This window comes from Lonchura striata, chromosome 3, assembly GCF_046129695.1.
Source record: "Lonchura striata isolate bLonStr1 chromosome 3, bLonStr1.mat, whole genome shotgun sequence".
In the NCBI taxonomy this organism is placed as follows: domain Eukaryota; kingdom Metazoa; phylum Chordata; class Aves; order Passeriformes; family Estrildidae; genus Lonchura; species Lonchura striata.
Window position 1 is genome coordinate 47628462 of NC_134605.1, and position 17029 is coordinate 47645490.

Below are 17029 nucleotides of genomic sequence, written 5' to 3' on the forward strand. Positions count from 1 at the left end.
CCCATGTAAATATAAATTGATCAGGGTGCTGAAGATGATGCAAGAATGAAAAATCATTGTCAGTCTGTGCTTCAGCCTACTTCTTGAGCTTTTCTGTCTTCCTTATTCCAAGGTGTTCCTCTAGCCCACAGTCAGAGCTGGCCAGAAAAGCAGGCAGGGTGCCAACATTGGTGGAATCGCCTGCACAGGTACACTCTTACTATGTAGTTTTAAATACATGCTGATGGATACAAATCTTTGCCTGAGAGTATTTCTTCAATACAGTGTGAAACAATACAATCTGATGGCTTCTGTAGCTTGTAAGCATGACATGGAAGCCATGTCTCTCTCAAAAGAGAAATGCTGAAAAACTACACAATTCGCCTTTAAAGAGTATATAAAACAAAGGGTGACAGACCTCACCCCCGAGCAATGTTTGGTATGTTTACTAGTGATAGAGTGATATTAACACAGGACAGGCAACAAAGTGTCAACAGACAGGAATTGTCAAAACATGAGCTAGACCTCCTCAGCATTTTAGAAATACATGTTGCATTATGTCAGTTGAGTACTTTTATACCTACCCCATCACTAAGTGAAGCCTTCCTCTTCCTATGCATGATATCTCTAGGAAAAGGCCTCTATTTGTGAGACTTCACTGTGAGGTGAAAGGCGTTGCTGAAGGAAACCAGCAGACCCTGAACGATGCTCACTGCTTGGCTTCTTGTTTGGCAATGATTTTATGTCTCTGACATTTGCATGCTTTTCTACTCCGAACAAGAATAAAGGTAATGACAAGAAAAGATTGTCACCATTCAAGTTATATATCTACACAAGCAAGATATTGGTGGTGACCAAGGTATTTACCTTTTTGATAATGCAATCTTATTTGTTATCCTGACACTTGTATTTTAATATTAATCTAGTTTAATTCTGTTAGCCTAACCAATCAACAGGTGGCTCACAGCCCCAAAAAGCTGAACCCATGGATCTCTTCAAGCACCTACCCATATTGATGGCATCCTTCACCCTCTAGTTTAGAGAGGGCAGGATTTGGTTTTCTGTACCTGTGATTTGATTTCTTGTTCAGTATGGCAAAAAAAAAAATGCTTCTCAAGCACTGACATGCATCTCCTACCCAAATAAATACAACACATAGGGTGGTGGAGAGGAGGAGAAAGAAGGCAAGGAGAAAAGGAAAAGAAAACAAAGGCTGGTTTTGAAGAACTTAATTGTTAATCTCACTGTTGGTATGCTTAGTCTTTGAAGCAGGTGCTTTCTGTAAACTCAGACTAACAGGAACCTGCCTCAGGTTCTGCCTACGTGATGTTCAGCTCTGTCACCTCCATCAAAATCCTTCCTCATTAGTTTGTTCACCCCCTGTTGGCTCAGTCTGTGACCACACTGCTGTTAGGGAGGGACCTGCAGGCATTTCCTAAGAGCTTTTAGGAGGTCAATGCATTTTTGATCCAAAGAACACATGTATGTTATCAGAAGCAGTAATTAGCCAATTAGATCCAAACCATAAGTTTTTATATAAATAATACAATAACAACTTACTCTTTAATGAAGGGCCATGTTCCAGCAGCTAACTCTTTAATGAAGGGCCATGTTCCAACAACACCAGTTTTCCTTTGCCTTCTGTGTGTGTAGCTGTGTTTTTCCTTTTGTCCTGCACATAAACACATTCAGATGTGCATATGCACTGATATTTACCTTCCACATTGAAAATTAGCCATATCAAAGCCTAAAGAATGTTTTAATACATGGTTATCCAGATTAGTGCACATTACAGCATTTTGTGGACTGCTCTGAACTCTCAGCATTGAAGCAACTCCTCCACTGTGTTATTAATATCACTTTTCCCAAGTAAAATGAGGATTTTATGAAGAGCATACAGGTACCATATGCCAGTAGAAGGTATTTCATATTATATGGCTTCACAATTAAAACCACCCAATAGTATGGCTACAATATGCAACTGATCACAATACAGACAAAATCAAATATTTCTGCAAAAATGGACATTTTCATCTCCTGCTGGGAGTATGATTATGCCCTTTCAATATGTTAATCTGAGTCACACAAAGTTGATCTTGCAAGCCTTTTAACAATCTTTTATATAGTCATTTAGAAATATGCCTTGCTAATTTTGCTTAGGCTATGCAAAACCAACAGATATTTATTAAAGCTTTTATTTGAAAGGTATTTCTTACAGAGGTTTTTATAAACTATTTGTTAAAATAGTTTATTTTAGAGACAATATTTGAAGTTTTATCTACTACCCCAATAGAAGTTTGGGACAAAATCTTTCTTCACCGTATGCATCCACTAACTGCTTATATTTGTATCTACTATTTTCTCTCCTAAATATGTCCATCTGCATCAGCATTTTCCCCTAAAAACCACTGTTTTCATTTTTTTCTCATGTCTTCTAATGTGCTGTATTGTGTGGATGTTCTCCTGCCACTGAATGTTCTGTTCTATTATTTTCTCTTTTGCTGTCTTTCTGTGTCCAGTCCTCCCTTTATCCTTTTCCATGTACTATTATGGATATATATATATATATATATACCTTTCTTACACAGGAACAGAATTAGTTATGAGGTGGGAAAAGCAGGGATTCATATGAAAGGGAAGCAAAGAGATCAGGGTTTTTGTCTCTTTCCATTTCTCTTCCAATTTCTACTTTAAAAAATGGTGTCAGAGAAATTTCAGCAGCAGAGTTGTCTATTGAAAAAGATGTTTGCCAGTCAACCTGAACAATCATTTGTTAGCTGTCAAGATGGAAAATGCATCTTCTGAGGATCTGAGTGAAGTCTTTCAGCAATGACCCAACACTGAACGAAATCTGATCCTACTCCTCCTTTGAAATCTTCAAGCAAGATCATTAAAGTGCTTGCTATATTTTTTTAATTCCTTTTTCTCCCACCCTCTGATTCTTTAGCCTTCATACTTGCCTTTTTTCCTGACCTCTGCTTCTCTCCTTTGATCATTATCCTCAAACCAATCTTTTTTGAAGACCCTTACATTCCTCTGTGCCTACTGAAGCAAATTCCCTTTCCTCTTATTGCCTGCTTACAGTCACTTTCCCACTTAGCTTGGCCAGGAGGACAGTGCTGTAGATAGAAACCCTGGGGGATGTCTCTACTGGAGCAAAAAGAGGCACCACCTGAGGAACAGATTTTTTAATGGTTCCACTGGAAATGCGACTGGCCTCTGTGTCTCCAAACAAGGCCACAGCCTTTTGTACAACCTGGTAAGGAAGTCTGGGATCAGATATTTAGATTTTATCCTGAGATATTGTATGCAAAAATCATACTGGGTAAAACACGCATCGTGTCTGGCTCTGTCAGTGGGCAGAATTCCTGATACTGGTAGATTTTCAATGCTGCATTTGAAGTTGCTTATTGTTTTTTCTTATTTCCTCGGAGTTCCAATTGGATGTGTATTACTGCAGAGAATTTGTCTATGGAGCAACAGCCATCAAAAAAAAAAATAAAGCAGAAGCAGCAGTTTGTATGTAAGTCTCTTTTTCTCTGTCTCTCTCTTAACTGGAATTAGAAGAACAACTGTTTTTAATTTTACCATGGTTCTGTAGCACAGCAGGGATTACAAAACCAGTTTTGAGTCAAAATGCTGCCGTGGAACAAGTTTCCTTTTCTGAGTCCAAGCCAACTTTTCTTTATGTAACCAGAAAGAGGGACAGAGGTCTCTAATTAACCACATAGTGCACAGCTTGGGACAGCACTCTGGCAGCTGTGGGGGCAAGTGGTGTAGGATCAGGAATGCTCTGAGCACAGACTTGGAGACCATGTTTCTCCGCACTAGATTTGGCACAGGCTTTTCTCTTCAGCTTTAGGCAAGCAAGCTGGCCTTGCTGACTCAGTATCCCTGCTGCCCCCTTTCCCAGGAAATAAGGACAATTACTCTTTGTAAAGGACTTCAGAGATTTACAGCGCCCCATAGCTGCTATGGCCTGAATTCCTGGTTACATACAGTCATTTGTCAATAATTAAAGGTGTCGTTATGCAGCCAATGATGTAAAGATCCTTTATCTAACTAACAGCTGATCTCTACATATCAAAAATGTTGTGTCCCTGACACCTGTTACTGGAAACAATCATCAGGGATTTAGCTTTCTTCTGGTGCAAGGGTCCCTCAGTTCTGTGTGTTGGTGTAGCCCAATTACCAAATTTTGTCCAAATTTTGTCTCTTCCCACTGACATCTTTTTTGCAAGAAGTAGAGAAGCATAATATATTTTCAAAGTCAAAATCTATTAATTGAAAAGGTCTCCAGCTCCCAGTCATGGGCTAGAAAACATTCAGCTCAGAATGTCCATTTCCACCTCCCACTGTAAAAGCAGCATCATTTTTTTTCCCCAGTGACTAGATCTGCTGCCATGGTTACATCTTCACACAGAGTAGGGTCACCTTCCCTTTCAAGAAAAATCAATGAAAGATTTAATTTACTCTATCCCCATACCAGTCACATTTTACACCAGTTTTTACTGCCTTAATATTCCTTTCTCCAAAAATGAAGAAGCAAATGGGGTGTCAACAAACAGTGGGATGGAGATGAGGGAAGCGGTTGTCAGGTTGGTAAACAGATACCAGCACTGATTAATTAAAGAGCTTTGCAAATTAATGAAACCTTCAAATAACATTTCCTTTTCTCCCCTTCCTAAACCTTGCACTTGTAAGCTAGCAGCTGTTATGGACTTTAGTATTTCCAAGAAACAGAGCTGTTTTGATAATGATAGTGGATTTTTTTTTTTTTAAGACATATTTAAAAACCTGTCACTAAAATTGGCCTCTCATGTCCTTGGACAGCTCTGTTCCTCCCACTGCACTTAATTACAGAGGACAAATGTGCAAGCCCAAAACCTCACTACCTTTTTCACTGAAACATGCTTTCTAACACACCAAGACTGCCCACAAAAATGGTCATAAACCCAGCTTTTATAAAGTATTTTTGTTTCAGAGGAAAGAAGAGAACAAAATGTGGCAGTGACTGAGGTGTTGCAAGTCATGTTTGCAAATGCTGTTAAACTGAGAATAGCATTAGGAACTTCCAATGTCCTCAAAAATATATTATTTTTCTTTCACCTATTATTTAATTAATAAAGCAGGATACTTTCACTACAACTCTCAGGTGTGTTTAAGTTACCTCAGCCCCACAAAATAAGGTAGGACCTGATTGTAATCTGTGACTGTATTCCCAAGGTGACATTTCTGACTAAACCTTTGCATCATTAAGGCAATCACCAACTGATGCACAAAGGCTGCAGAGGAGGTTCTGCCCTAAGAAATACTGCAAGGTATTTGGAAAACCACTCTATTTTTAACATGGAAGAAAGAGGGAACCCCAGACCCCCCAGTTGCTGTTGAGTTGCCTTCTGATGACTCAGCAGTAACAAGAGAGGCAAAATGGTCTCTCTAGACCCTTCCTCCAGCTCTGGGTCCCATTTCTTTCCTTTCTGACATCTTTGCTTCTCACAACATGAGCAACCAAGTAGGTCTCTGCATGGCTAATTTTATTTTAGCCATGCTGTTGAGCAGCCCAGTTAGCTTAGGGAGGAAAATTCACTCTGGAGGCCACTTCAATTCATGACACCTCTGGTGCAGCTGACAGCAAAATGCTGCCTGTGAAGGCCTTAAGTGTAACACCTCTGCTGACAGCTGCCAGCCCATTCCTCTTGGTTTAGCTGCCACCTCTACTTGACTGAAATGAGTTGAGGGATACTACTCCACCACACAATTAAAATATTAAAAAGTGGAAAAAACACTGTTTCTTAATATGGTAACCCCAAGCCAGGAGCTCTCTCCCACAAAATAGTTTCGCCGTGAGGACAGAAGAAACAGGTTAAATTTTTAGCTACTTTGTCACTGAAACTGAAAGATGCTTTTCCTGAACCAAAGGCAGGCATCTTCATTAGTCTTTTGTAGCTGAAGACAACCCTATAGGGCACAATGCAGACTACCGATAGGTTGACACTGATATGAAAGGCAATGTAAAATCTGAATTTTTTTATTGATCTTCCAGCAGGCACTTTTTAAACATTGGGTTTAGCATTGGTGTGTATTTAAGGAATTATATCAGATGTGAACCTGTCCCGATTTTTACCTCTGCAAAATCTCTATAATTCTTTTAGAAGAATATCTTCTCATATCTAACAAGCTGAACTCCCAGCATGAGTCCAGAACACAAATCTGGCTTTGAACACAACACTTTCATTATGGCTTTTGGGTGTATCAAGAGGCAATCAAGACCGAAAAAAGTTATTTGAGTTTTTTAACTGAAGACACACCTCACTTATATTCCTTTACAGCTCAAACTTTGCATGGTTTCTTTGTCTGCTCAAGGTAACTATGGTTTGAGGGCAAAGACTGTTCTGACATTTTGCAGTTCGGGAAAGAAATCCAGGACAGTATGCACTTCTTCTAGTGTCAAAGAGAAAGCACTGACATGAATATAAATCCAGATAGGAATAGATGTACTGGAATGAGCTGGGAGCATCGCACCCAAAAGCCAAAAACAGCCATGTGTTTTTATCTCGTGTTACAGATAGCATATGCCAGCAAAGTGTTGTCATTGCTAGTCACAGGTCACATACTGCCAAAGGACTGTGATGGTGAAAGAAAAGCAAAGGCCCATCTGCAGAGCCAGAAGCTAAGACAGAGCACTCTTTGCTTTCTTTGTGGGTTACTTACACACTAAGCATGCTTCGAGACCCAGACAGATGGACATCTGGTGACACTTGTAGTTTTTATTCTGTCTCCTGTGTCATCATAGTCAGGCACCAATTTAGCATTTCCAAAGTGAGATTGTTGCATCAAAGTTAAGCCTGGGGTTGCCCTGTGGCCAGCTCTGCTCATTAGTGGAGTACAGGAAAGGGCAGTCCTATTTCTCCATAATTTTATTGCAAAATTATACCAGCATGGGTCTAAGCTTGCTATTACAAGTGACTTTGAGTTTAATCTCTGTTAATTTGTTCTCTTGAAAGGGTCACCAACAGGCCACAGTGTTTCATATAATTTTCTCTTATTTGGTTTTATTGTTACTGTGTTTAAAGCCTCAAAAACATGCACTTCTTTGTCTGTGGTGTAGTTTTTCTATCCTTGAATTCCAGTGATCCTTTGTGATACCCAAGCACTCTTAAGCATTGAGATGAATTAATATGAAAATCATACTAACTGCTTCTCAGTGCTTATGCAAACCAAAGAAAATAGAAGTGAAACACAGATTCAGTGGCTGGATGTCATAAGGCCCTGATTTACCTCCCAATTACCACTAACAGAAAATTGCAGTTGCTGGGAATGAAAAGCCTGTGGACCTTGACAGCATGTTCACAATGCTGTTTGTAGACAACAGCCTCATAATAGCTGACCTTGAGGAACTCTGCTGGGTCTGTAGCTTTGTTTCTCTCCTAATGCTTCCTGTAAACAACAGCAGCTGACAAAACCAATGCAAAAGAGAGGGAGGAGGAAAAGTTTAACTGGATTTTTTAAAAATTCCAAAGATGGTAAAAGAAATTTAATCTGTCAAATAATTGTGTAGGCACTGCCTGCGCCCATCTCCCACTGAATTCACAGTGGTGAACAAGCACTGTTGATGTCAACCAAATGACCTGTGAGATGTATTCTCCTCTGACTCAGCAAACTAAACTGTAGCAATTAATCACCATTCAGCTCGTGTTAAATAGAGTTCCTTACTTAATTTTGGTACAGATTTCAGGGTTTTCTGAGTGACATCTCTGACAAATTAGCAGCTAAAACATAGGTTCCATATATCATCAGCAAAGGATCTATGCTATCAGCAGTTAGGTCTTTTTCAGAAAGATAGTCTGAGGCAGGAAAAGAAAGGTATTTGTGTGGGTTTATATTCCTGCAAGATTCTCTAAGCTTGCCCTGCTTTTACCTCCTGCCTAGCTCTCTGCCACAGACCTGCCTCCCCAACTCCTAGGTAGCACTTTTATTGCCACATGTCTCTGCCTTGCCATAGCTATGGTTCTGATGCTCCATAATTCACTGATCATCTGTGGCCTTGCCCAGGCCAAAACATTTTTTACAGCTATATACAGATTTTGCTCTTTTATTTGATTTTGTCTGGCTGTTGATTCATGCAAGTACTTGCAACACATTGTTTTACGCTACATTTATTTTCCCACTTACCATTTCTGTTTATCAAGACTGCATGAGCTAAAGCAGTGCTACTAGCATTGCCAGCAAGACAATTCTATGATGGATTTATGTTCATGAACATGATATGGTATTTTATTACCCAAGGTCAGTCTGAGCAGTCTCCATGGGGATCTGTCTTTTCCATTTGGAGGTATGACTGCAGGTACCAAAATTTCCTTCAGCTAGATTTCTTGCATAATGAATGAGCATGCCAATACTGTTCCTTTCCATAGGAGATGTCATCGTTTGTAATGTCAGCTGTCAAATACTTAGGGTCAACATTAACCATATTACAATGTTTGGTGGGTACAATACAAAAACAAACCAAAACGTTCATCCTCAAAGCACCTACATTTGTCCTCTTACTAATGAGTTACCAAATCTCACTGCTGTTAGGGGTGTAATGTAATACTGAAAGCCAAGTGTTAAAGGGTGCTTGTAGGGAAATCTGACAGATGATGAAGTCTGACTAAGACAACAAGATGGGAAGGCTCTCAACCCCTGTGCTCTGTTTTCACAGACTTAAGGAAATGTCTGTCTCCAAGACAGAAAAAGTCAGCTTTTATATGTTCAGCATTTTAAAGGTTTGAATTTTGATAATGGCTTGTTTTGTGCTACACTGTGGATAAAAGATAACCATTATGTCTACCCTGCTTTAGTTTCCCCTGAAACTAAATCATTAGCTGATATGAAGAAATGTTCAACATTCCTATTACATTGTATTTGAGAGATTAATTTGTTAACTAAGTAGTTGATAAAACCTGGAAAAATGTCTGCTAAATAATTATGTCTTTCTTGTGATCTTCATGTTTGCTAGGATAGTAGGAGTAAAAATATATTTTAGCATTTTTAATCCATTTTGCAGTAATAATATTTTTGCTCATTCTAGTAACAGCAAAGGAATTCTAGAAAGGCAGTGACCTGGGAAATTTTATAGTTAGCATTTTGGGACCTTTATCTCAACAGCTTTTTAAAATGAAGATAAGAAAGAAATAATTAGACACTGGAATTAAATGTAACTTTCAAATGTTCTTGAAACCTAAAATAGCTGCCAAGGAAAGCAATGTTGAAGTTTGGGATTACAAGTTATTTAATGAAAGACAATAACTTACTACATCAGGAAAACTACCCCCTTGTGGTGCTGTGATCAAGAACTGATTTCTTCTTCTTGTTAGCAGCAGTAAGAATATCTTCTTGCCTGGTAAGAGAAGTGGTTCAGATCTCTGTTGTAGTGATTGTCTTTTCATGAGTAGGAGGATTCACTGAACTACAGAAACATACTCCTGCTGCTACTGACCTTCCTGTGGGGCCTCTCTTCAGCTTGGTTACTTTTATGAGATATTGTACTGTCCTGCTGTACAGAAATGTGAGGATAATTTGGGGTGATCATGAAGTACAGTGATGGAGAAGCCATATGGAGATACCAAATGGTGTGGGATGCAAAGTAGATTCTACTGGAGAAGCTTTATGTTGGGGTCCCTTTTGCCTTGCATCTCATGCAGTTAGTTTCCCCAGAATGCTAAAGCATGCAAATTACTGCAATCTTGATTTGGCAGCATTCTGCATCTCCTTTTCACCAGTTGCCAACAAACCGATAAAACCAAGTTGAAAACTGTTTAACATTCAGAACACTACTACAAGTATGAAGGAACAAACAGCACTGGACTTGAAAGATTCTCAGGAACAAAATTTTTCTATTGACAGTGCTTTACTCAATGTGGAGAAATCAGAATTGTTTTGGCAAGTTAATTATATGCTCCTAAGGAAAGCTATTTCAGTTAGAACATGGTTTTCAGGAGTAATATTCTCAACAGTTTCTCTCCATCTCTCGTGCTACTTTTATAGTATCATTAAATATCTCCTGTTGAAGCCCATAATACTTCAGCAGCTGCTCACTTTGAAATGAAAAAAATCCCTACTGACTTGGGATGGCATAAACACGTTTAAAAACTTTTTCTTTATAAAAAAGACTGAAAGACCTCTGTTTGTCTCATTCTTCTCAAGTAGTGCTAGCCAAAAATATTTCAATGCAATCCTTTTCAGTCAGAGAATACTATTCCAAGGAAATTACACCATTTAGTGGAATTATATTCATTAGTGTCAAACTCAGGAGAAACAAACCAGCAGCAATAACGATACATACACAGAGCACATTCCAGGCAACAGCTTGCCTCAAGCTGTGTAGCCACCTGATAATTGTAAAAAACTGGGCCAGATCACACATCTGGATTAAGCATTTTTACATGTGATAGCCTGGATGGCAGGTGATTACCTGCCTGGGAACCAAAGTGTCCAGGTGAAGTTCATAGTATTCTGCTCAAGAAAGAAAGAAAGAAGAAGGAAAGAGAAGCCCTCAATAAAATTCATGAAGTGATATGACTGAATCATTGTTTTAAAAGACAGGTGGGGAAAATTCAAACCCACATTCAGACACCCATATAGGGACACATTACATTTAAATGCTCAGGTGTGAGATAAATGTATAGGTTTTCATTGAAGTCAGATGAAAATCTAATTCTCCATTCTTTTTCACCCATAGAGGTGCCTGTTGTCACCTGAGATGCTGTAGGATATTCAAGACATCCACAGGTATGATAAATCTGATCTAGAACCTACAGAACACCTGCACCCTGGTGGAACAGCTTGAGGCCATGCATTTTTTATGAGCATTGCCATCAGTAGTTTTCAGTCAATACATGCAATGGAATTCTCAGAATCTGGTATTTAATCAAATGAATGTAGCTGCTCCAGGATAATCTGAAGTTGTGCTTGGTTGGTTGATTTGTTGTTTTTTAATAATGAAATTCTGGTGATAAAGTGAGCCAATGCTTCTGTTTAGTAATACTGCCACTTTACAAAAATACTGTGTAGATGGTTGATACCTAAGCCTCCCTGTGGGAACTAGGTGAGACCAAAGCTTTGCTGGTTCTTCCTACCAGCCTGCTTGGGCAACAAAAGATTGAGTAAAATCACTGTCTTTACCACACAGGTTTGACAGAACAACACTCATTTCATTCAATTCAGTGCAGGCAGTTTCTATCTATGAGATCTGTCAGTAAAATAATCTTTATTTCCAGGAGTTCCAGACATGAAGAGGGAAGGAGCATCATCATGAGCTTACCTTGATGCACCCAAGACAAGAGGTTTTGCTTGTATGGTCATATTTTCCCAAGACCATTTTAAGCAGCATTGAGATGACTGACCTACAAAGACATTTGTGGACTAAGGAGAAAATAAATCCAAAACTTACTATTAGTACAAGCATAGGGTTTTAGAGGAATGTGAAAATGCTGTGAAGAGGTTTTCATATTTATACAGTAAATTGAAGTACAGTCCAAGAAATGTGGAAAAAAACCTTTATTCTGCCTTTATGAATTATTAATTTTAACTGGGCCAGAAAGTGACTGAGTGGAGAAGGGGAAACAGGAGAAGCATGTGTTTCACTGGCTAGGAAGGGAATAGGATGAACAGTTTCCAGCAGTCATATTAATTACTGGCCTCCCCATCCTGCTGGTATTTCCTCTTCCCCCAGCATATTTCTCAAATCTTAAATATATATTCTTCAGTGTAAGAAAATATTAGAAATCCCTCTTTTTAATTTTTAGGCAAGTTATATTTGGAAAGTATAACTGGGAAAGATAAGTCAGTAAGTCTCACTATGACCTGACCAAAATTTAGACACATTTGAAAACTCTGGGCTGAGAACACTAGCTGTTTGGAGAAATTATTGAGTTTTAAAATTAAAGCATGCTTCTCTCTTTTTTAGAAGGGACAACTGGAATGTGGAGAAAACTCTTCAGTGTTATCTAAACAGGGGTATTATCTAAACAATCCGGTAATATCTAAACAAGAGCTGGTGGAGACCACTTCAAAAAGGTTATAAAAACAACTTTAGGAAGACCAGGAAAGAGCAAGGATAAGCCAGAAAATATAGGAAAACTATTTCTAGGCAACACAGCCTTAAAATTTACTAGAGCAAATGTTTGTAAAAGGAACAAACTCTCTTGGACATACACTGACTCCAAGAATGACACATCTGTTGTAACACAGAAAGTCTTGCAGATCACAGATACATTTTGCTCATAGGTGCTGAATGGCTCCAAAATAAAAGAAAAAGTGTCACAAAGGCATGGCAAAAATTGCTTGCTATGTTTTTCAGACTTGTATAGTTCTGAAATGGGTGGAGTTCCTAATTTCATAGCACATCTGTTTAGGAAGAAAGCAAAATAACTGCTTTCACTGAACACTGAAATCTGACAGTACAACGTAGAATGTTAACTTTCAAATAGTGAGGTGCTGCAGCATAAAACATCCCTCATTCAGAATTAAAAATCTCTTAGCTCTATGTCTTCCAGTTCAGCCCACATATAACACAAATGGAACAGCTTTAGCTTCCCAAGAGGAACTGTCTGACATAATTGTAATTCAGCATGTTGGCATGTATACTGCCAACATCTGAGGCAATGCCAGACATAGTCACCTTAGGAGACTGGCAAAGAACAACCAGGAATGTAACTTCCTGATTTGAGGGCAGTCTAGCAATGGTGGGGTACAGTATAATTAAAATTAGAATCAGCAACAAATTAAATTCTGATCAGTAAAGACCATCCCTCTTCTGTACATGTTACATCAGACTGTCACTGACAGTAAGTCTTCTTTCCCATGAAAATAAACTCTGTTTTCTTTTCCTCAGCAGAATTCTGCTCCCATCTGCACAGAGCAGTCTAAACCCAGATATAGCGCTTGGACAGTTTGTACCCTTGTGAGATATTCTGCATTTTATACAAATTAAGCATTGTCCTTGCTACTCTGGAACAGGATGAACCTCTTTTCCTATCTTGTTTCCTTTGTAGAGAAAACACTAATCATGTAATTGACATCTCTAGGTAGGACAAATGGTTTAAGTGATGAGTTTCTGCAAAATGTAGCAAAGCCTGAAGAAAATTAAATCTGTAATCATTCATCCAAGCTCATTATAAAACAAACAAACAAAACCAGTGACCTAACGAACACACACAAAAAAAAAAGTCAATTTCCTGCAATAAAAATACAATAGTCTTGTTTGGCTTGCTAACACAATGGCTCCCTCTGCAGGGTGACATATCTTATCTGGATATAAAATGGTCTTGCTATGTAACTCATGTGTATCTCAAGTTGTTTCCAATGGAAGCTGACAAATTCTCAGGATCAGTGAATCCCCTGTGTTCAGATGAAACTGTGTGTTATGTGCAGAATCAATGTATGATATATTAGATTGAAAGTAAGTGCTGTCTCACCTGAACATTATTCTCTCAAAAATTTTTGTATGTACCAGTTCTGTTCCCTTCCACACTGCTAAATCCATGACAACCTCACAAACCTCCTTGCAATAAAACAGAGATCTCAAATATGTTATGCTTCCCTCCTTACTTAGCAGAGTCCACACATCTGAGGCCTTCTTTCATAAAAGAACAAAATATTGATGAAAGAATGTAAAAACTGGTTAAAAATATAAATAGAAAAAAATAAGAATAGGGAAGGGACAACACTCAGAAAAACAACAATGCTTAGTTACACTGAAAATTCTATTTCTAATAAAAAGAAATATATAGAAAAAGAAAGGAAGACATGGTTATCAAGCTTTATGATACTTCAAAATTCAATGTAATTTCTATTTCTGTTCATTGTCTTTTAGAGATTCTTCCTTTCAAGAAAGAAAATGAAATCTTGAAATCAGAGGACAGAGTTGAACAAACACTCCAGAAAGGAGATATGGTCAATCAAAAATGAAATTGAAAAATCACAAAAATTTGAAATGGAGTAACTACAACCAATTGTACTGAGTTGAAATGTGGTTAAGAGAAAAAGACCAAATCTTGCCCAAATTATTCACTTTGAAATCCCCAAAATCAGGAAAGAAAGGGAAACAAAGAGACAGAAGAGAAACAGAAGAATTGAAATTGCAAAAAAAAAAAGAAACCACCTGATAGGAGGTGAAAACAAGAAAAGCCAGTGGGTTGACCTGAGGTGCAGGAATATGGCCCGAAGCTTGCCCAATTGACCCTCATTGAACTCACAACATTTCATTCCCTTTCCTGCTTTATGCCAAGTCTGATGCTAATAACATGCCTTCTCATGTGTACCAATTATGAATTTAATTTCTTCAGATTTAACATGTTACACAAGTTTTTATTTTATATAAACCTGGTCTGGGGAGAGCAAGAAAGAGCATTCTTTATGTTTGAGCTGGATAGATGGAATGCAGAGCCAGGTCAGAGCAGCAGGCAAGGCAACCATGGGCATCAGGCAAGTGGAGTTCAAAGGCTGCAGCTCTTGCCTGCGGCAGAAGAAAATGGAGATCAGGTGTGGGCTTCTCCCTCCTGCTTGTCTTCCCAGTTTTGCTGCCACAGAGAGAGGGATGGAGGCATGCACAAGTACCAGGCTAACCCCAAGGGGCCACCTACTGCCAATCCTAAGTAGCAGCAGGAACAGGCATGCCCATCCTCTGGGACAGTTCCAGCCTCACCCTCCTCCTTTTTTCCTTCATGAGAAACGACAACGCTCCTTAACCGTGGTGACATAGACTGACAAAATACCCAAATGCAGATATTTTCAAACTCAGATGTTTGCATTTACGTCAAATATGAGCTTGTGAAATCTTCCACCACCATAGCCAGATTTTTCTCATCTCTTACCTCTTGATATTAGACAGGCAAATTCTGTTCTTGAGCTGAAGGTTGTTTATATAAGCCAAGAATAAATGTATTCTTAAAAGCTGCTCTTTCTGGGTGGTTTAGCACAGTATAGTGGTTGCATATCCACTTCACTTAGCTGATGCAGTATTCTAGCAGGAAACAGCAGCAGGAGACCAATGTTATGCAGAGCACAAGCAAAAAGGGTGTCCTTGTGAATACTGATCTCCTGACTGATGTAATCACTGTGATAAAAAAAAAAGTCAATAGTATAAGGCCCAACTCTTCTGCATGAAGTTAGATACATTCAGCACAAATCTGGTTTCTTCCAGGAGCTGAAAAAGGAAGGTCACACGGAGCAGATCTGTTGCCATCCAACAGTTTCTTGCCTCCATGGGATCCAGCACAGCAGCAGAAGCCCCAGGTAAGTCCATGGGCACGGCTTCACAGGATTCATGACAGCCTCAAAACATAGGGTGAGAGGGGACCTCTTCCCCAGCATGAAGGAGATGCTGAAATGCCTCCCAGCTGTCCTGACACACCAGGTGCTGGGAGGCAACAAGTAAACTGAGGCTTCTGCATTTGCAGATTAAAAATGGCATTTTAGCTAAATCATTATATGTATTTTTCTATTAATGCACGAAATCAACAAAACATCCTTAAGAGAAATTAATTTGCTCTGAGGTTATCATGGTACTCACCACACCCATAATTCCCTTTGCATGACAGGATCATGAACACTGTTACCAACTAGTTTATTTAAAATCTTCATTAATTATACACCCTGCTTGTCCCTTCTTATCCTTTTGTCCTTCCCACTTTCTATTTCTACTATTTCTTGGTCTGCAGTTCTGTTACTCAATAAACAACTAATTGTCCAAATGCTAATTCTAACCATTGTCCATTGCCTGTAATAGGAGAGAAAGGTCCTGCATCAGTCTTTTTATTCACACTATTATAATTTTTCCTGTTGTGACAACACCAGAATAAACCAAAGATGGATTTTTAATTTTTTAAAAAGATGATGAAACAGTGAATAACCTGATACTACTCAAAAGACTGGCAGTTACAACACTTAAATTCTGTAGCAGGGTGTGATTTTTGAAACAGTGCTGCAGTAAGTACAGGAAATAGTTATATTTAAAAGATGAGCAAATAGGACTGCAGCACACTAACTTCACAGAGCCACACTTACAAAGCTCATGACAGGCTACAAGAAAAGGTTACCACCAACACTTCAAAAAACTTAGTTTAAGGTTGTTAATTCAGCCTACAGTTCCAGGGACACTCACACTCAAAAAGGCATTGCAAGAGCAGGGTGCCCACATTGCCAGCTCCACACTTTCTAATCTCTTAATGAAAATTCTTCATTTCATGAAAGGAAATGAAATCTCACTATTTCCATGAGTATCATTTCATGAAGTTTCAGTCATTCCATTCCATTTTTACTTCATTTTAGAATTTCATTTTTTTCACACTAACCTTTTAGCAATCTTGGTGCTGTAGCTGAGATGTCCATCCCCATTTATGGCCCTAATCTGCAAGGTGTGAAGGCAGCAATGTTGTGCCCTGCCATAATCATCTTGTCATGTATTTTCCAGCTCCAATGTCCCTGGAGCTCTAGGTTCTTTTTCTCTCTTAACCCCAACTCTAGGCATCTTGTTGCTGGGGCTGGGGTTCTGATCACCATGGGAGGTCCAGATTAGAAAGATGTAGGAGCAGGATATTGGTGCCCTGTCAGGATTGCCCTGGCATGCCTTTTCCAGCCCCAGTTTTCCTGGAGCTGTATGCTCTGAAGCTCTCTGAACCCTAACCTGAATCCTAATGGCAGCTTGTCACTGCTGCTGTGATCCCCATCGTCGTGGCTGGCCCAGATTCCAAAAGTGAATAATGAGCAATCTCAGTACCCTGCTGTGATGAAATTTCTTCATTTTTTAAAAGGAAATGAAATCTCACCATTTTAGTGAAGTCATTTCAATGTACTTCATTCCATTCCAAAAATTTAACTTCTCCTAAGAATTTTATTTTTTTTTTTTCAATTCCGTTTCACTTCCTTATATTTCCTTTCATTGTCTTCTCCCTTAACTTCATTTGCTGATTTCTTGTTTCACTTCCTTTCATGAAAGGAAATGAAATCTCGCTATTTCAATAAAAATCATTTTATGAAGTTTCAGCTCATTTCAATGCACTTCAAA